The sequence below is a fragment of the Capra hircus genome, chromosome 23, assembly GCF_001704415.2.
Source record: "Capra hircus breed San Clemente chromosome 23, ASM170441v1, whole genome shotgun sequence".
Classification (NCBI taxonomy): domain Eukaryota; kingdom Metazoa; phylum Chordata; class Mammalia; order Artiodactyla; family Bovidae; genus Capra; species Capra hircus.
In genome coordinates, this window is record NC_030830.1 from 28,892,958 (window position 1) to 28,897,897 (window position 4,940).

Here is a 4,940-nt window from a genome sequence, read left to right on the forward strand (position 1 = left end):
AACACTATGGTATAAACATTCTGTCCTCTCCAAGTTACAATAAAGAAAACTATAGATGTTAAGCAATCTGCCTGAGGTTTCAGCTTGCAGGGTTAGAGTTCCTTTCAGTCCAGGCAGGTTTTCAAGATTTTATGAGCATCAGCCAGATGGCTTTGAGGCAGGAGGCAGATGGGCACCCGCAGGGTAAAGCAACTGGGGTTTCATTCCCTGTGGACTGAAACTCCAAGATAAGAATAACAGGACAATAAAGAGAGGAGGCTGGGCCCTGTTCAGACCACATATTTCTTTTCTTGAAGTTAGGAGACCTCCACCACCACACAGGCACAGAAAGTCTCCTCGGGGGGCAAAGAGGGAGGAATTATGTCAAGAGATATTCTACCCAGACACCTTTTCGGTAGAATCCATCTTGGCTAAGAGATGCGTGTGCACACATGGGAAGACCCTGAGATAAACCAAATATGGACTATGAACCCAGGCAAATTAAAATGGTTGACCAAAGGAAATCTGGAAGAAATGTCACATAAAAGTAATTCAAACTGCCTCAAGAGTGCGACTCAGCGACTCTCTCTCTCTCGCTGAGTCTGCCCACGTGTTTATCCACATATATTGTATTTTCTCTCTTAAAAAATATTTAACTTGTTTTACTACTTTCCATCTTTGTGGGAATTCTTTTCTGCAAAGCCTAAGGGCCAGGGCCCTGGTCACTGACCACTGATCTAGTGGCTAGGATCTGGTGCTCTCAACTGCTCTGACCCAACCTAATCTCTGGCTGGGAACCCAAGTCCTGCTCCAAGCTGTTGAAAGCTAGGCCACCAAGATCAGCCTAGGGCAAGTCACTCAGCCTCTCAGAATTTTAGTTTGTGATGTCAACGGGGGATGATGATACCTGCCTTGCAGGTGTGTCATGAGAGTAGATATAATACACGTAAAGTGCTTAGTACAGAATCTGCATGGCAAAAAAAAAAAAAAACGAATCTGCACGGCAATAGCTTCATCATGCAAAGAAGCTACTGTGGTGTCCTCTTTCTGTTGTTATTATAAAGTATACAAACTCGAGTGGGACCAAAAATATATTCCTTCTCCTGATGCCTTGATGAGGATAACAATGAAAGGAGGACTCAGTAAGGACACTGGGAGGCCATGGGTTAGGGACCCAGTGAAGGACCTTAAGAACACACACCACAGTTTGGTCCAAGTTTGTCCAAACCATGGAAGGAGGGCTATTATCTGTGCCACGAAACTAGGCAAGGGGTATTTATGCACTGAACAATGGAGAGCCTCACTCAACCCATAAAAGGCATTCTTCCTGGATCTCTTTGGGATTCTCAGGGAAAAACTGAGCTCACTCCTATAAATAATACAATTAGCCATTACATGGGCCAGGTACAGAGCACCAGTGCCAGCATCTTACACATCATCTCATCTGCAGAGCAACCCCAGGATGTAAGGATCATTTTGCCTGTTTCCTAGGGGAGGTTACAAACCTAAGCCTGCTTGACTCGTATGCCCATGATCTTAAAATACTGTGCTTATGAAGAACGTTGGTTGTAAGGGAGAAAACAATCAATTCAATGCACTGTAAGCAAAAGAGGAAATATCATTATGGAAGTGGTATTTCACAGATTTCCTGAGTAAGGAGCCAGAACTGGAAACTAGAAAGGCTGTGAGCGTGCTCACTCACTGGCTTGCTGTCTGTCTCTGTCCATCTTTTCTTTCTTTTTCTAGAACACTCCTCTACACTTCCTCAGCCCCATCATAGAATTAGCTACTTCACTCTTCTGAGGTTATATGTTATTGGTCCATGTTCTCATGAAGACTTCACATTCCCAGGGGAAGACTCTTTATTAAAAATTCTTTTTCTTTGTTTCTTCTCCTTTTTTTGTTAAAGAAGTGAATACATCATTGATAATAAAGTATTTAGGATGCATTCCTTTAAAAAAATATTTATTTATTTTCGCTGTACGAGGTTTTAGTTGCAGCTCTTGGATCTTTGATCTTTGTTGTGGTATGCAGGATGTTTAGTTGGGCATGTGGGATCTAGCTCCCTGACGGAAATCGAACCTGTCCCCTGCATTGGGAGCATGGAGTCTCAGCCACTGGAAGACAGGGAAGTCCCCTTTTTCTTATTTTATTACCCAGGTGGAGTGTGAAAGCTGAAGAGGGGGCCACAGAAATTTCTGAGTCCGGCCTAGTCTTAGGTAGGAATCTATAAAACCCCTGGAGAGTGCTTACCCATCTGTTTAGACACTTCAGGGCGGCCAATTTTACTGTAGGAGTCCTGGCTCTTAAAATGTGCGTGCTCAGTTGCTCAGTTATGTTCAACCCTTTGCAACCCCATGGACAGTAGCCTGCCAGACTCCTCTGTCCATGGAATTTACCAGGCAAGAACACTGGAGTGGGTTGCCGTTTCCTTTTCCAAGGGACCTTCCTGACTCAGGGATTGAACCACACAGGTCTTGTGTCTCCTGGATTGCAGGCAGATACTTTACCACTGTGCACCTGGGAGGCACGGGTCTTAAAATACCTTCCCTTTCACTATTCCTGCCTCTATTAATTCTCCTCCACGGAACCCACCTGGGCTGAGGGAGCAGGCCTGGTAGATGGCCCTAGCCCTTACTGTTGCAGGAAAGGGGACCCTTTCCAGGGCCTGAAACTGGGCTCTTGTCTAACACTCAGAAATGAATTGTCCGAGAAGACACATGTGCTGACAAAGCAAGAGATTTTATTGGGAAAGGACCCCCGGGGGCGAGCAGTAGGGTAAGGGAACCCAGGAGAACAGCTCTGTCACGTGGCTTGCAGTCTCGGGTTTTATGGTAATGGGATTTGTTTCAAAGAGATCAGCCCTGGGACTTCTTTGGAAGGAATGATGCTAAAGCTGAAACTCCAGTACTTTGGCCACCTCATGTGAAGAGTTGACTCATTGGAAAAGACTCTGATGCTGGGAGGGATTGGGGGCAGGAGGAAAAGGGGACGACAGAGGATGAGATGGCTGGATGGCATCACTGACTCGATGGACGCGAGTCTGAGTGAACTCCAGCAATTGGTGATGGAGAGGGAGGCCTGGCGTGCTGCGATTCATGGGGTCGCAAAGAGTCGGACACGACTGAGCGACTCAACTGAACTGTCTTTAGCCAATCATTCTGACTCAGAGTCCTTCCTGATGGTGCACGCCTTGTTCAGCCAAGATGGATGCAGAGAGAAGAATTCTGGGAGGTGGTCAGACATGCAGTGTCTCCTTTTGACCTTTCCCAAATCCTGTCGTAAAACAACTCTGCAAATATTTACTATGGTGCCTGGCCAGGGTGGGTGGTGTCAATCAGTGTGCTTCCCCTAACATTACCTCCCAGCTTCTTGTCCACAAGCTCCTATCATTAATATTCCTCTGAAAATGCCAGACTGGATCTGCCACCCTCCAGGCCTGACCTCTGGGCAAGATTTCCATGCCATTTGGTCAGCACAGCACCTGGTGGCCAGTGCCCAGAAGGACAAATTGCCCTAGAGGAAGAGCCATTAGGGAGTCACTCAGGGGCCAAAGGCAATGATAAGGGGAGAGGGTGGACATGAAGACCATCCTGCTCCTGAGGATGCTTAGGGAGTAAGGACCCCAGGAAGGTCCTGGCTGGGATAGGAAGGCCAGAACCTGCAGCTTCCTCCCCTCTGGGCCCAGCTTGGTGTCTAAGGTCCTGAATGGGGTCTTTCTGAGAGTGTGACCAGGGCCAAGGGTAGGGGGAAAGTTATGACAAGGAGGCTCCTGAGAAGACTGAGGTTTCTAAATCAGCAGGGGGCTCAGGGAGGGCAATGAGTGCCCAGTGAGGGAGGGGGCTTACCAGTGGAGGGGTCCATCAGTGAGGGGCCCTATGAAAAGATGGGGCTCAATTTAAGTGATTGGGGGGAAAACTATAGGACTTTCTTTTTGTCAACTTTGGGGTCTCAGTGTTGCAGCCTGGGCCCTTTTCCACCCACTTCCACCCCTCACCCCTCTCGCTCCCTCCCTTCCCTCCTTCTCCCTTCTCCCTTGGCTCACAAGCCACTGCTTAGGCTACAATTGGTGAGGAGGAAATGTGTGAACTTGGAGAGAGGATGGAAACACTGCACAGAGGTCAAGGGCAGTGTGTGTGTGTGTGTGTGTGTGTGTGTGTGTCTGTGTGTCTGTGTGTCTGTGGAGGGGGGTCAGAACAGAAGTTGGAGACCACCCCCCTCCATGTCCCCTGAGTTTTTAGCCTCATCTTCTAGAACTGAAAGGTTGTTGCTGAGCCAGGAAAGATGCCAGGATTCTTGGCCTCTGGAGGAGAAGAATTCAATCTGGGGCCAGTGACGAGTCTTGATTGCTCAGAGCTTTTGTGTAATAAAGTTTTATTAAAGTATAAAAGAGATAGAGAAAGCTTCTCACATAGACATCAGAAGGAGACAGAAAGAGTGTCCCCCTGCTAGTCTTTAGCCAGATGTTATATAGCTACTAACAGTCTGCTAATTAGAGAAAGGAAACGTCTCAAAACTCAGAAACTGGCACCAGGTCCCTCACCCAGAACATACATTTTGAGATAACATTGGCACGAGGTGAGTTGTCCTGGGCCATAAAATGGTTGACATGAATCTTGAAGGAAGGCAGGTTTCCAAGCAAATACAGTCTCATTAATATAGCTTAAGAGAACATTTGCATAAGTAAATCATGCTGGTTTGTCAAGTCGGTTCTGAGTCTTAGGCTCTGTCCTCTGTTCTGAGGACAGAGTCTAGGGCAAGCATGTTGTTCATTAACATAGCTTAAGACAAACATTTCCATAAGATTTGAGAAAAGTTAAGTTCAGGTGGAACCAGGTGTCGTCGCGGCAACAAAGAATTTTAAAAGAAACCTCTTTTTAAATTTGTATAGAGAAGTGGAAAAAATATAACGCTAGTAATTTGCTTCCTCCTGCTGCTTAAGAGAGAGATAAAAAATGTCT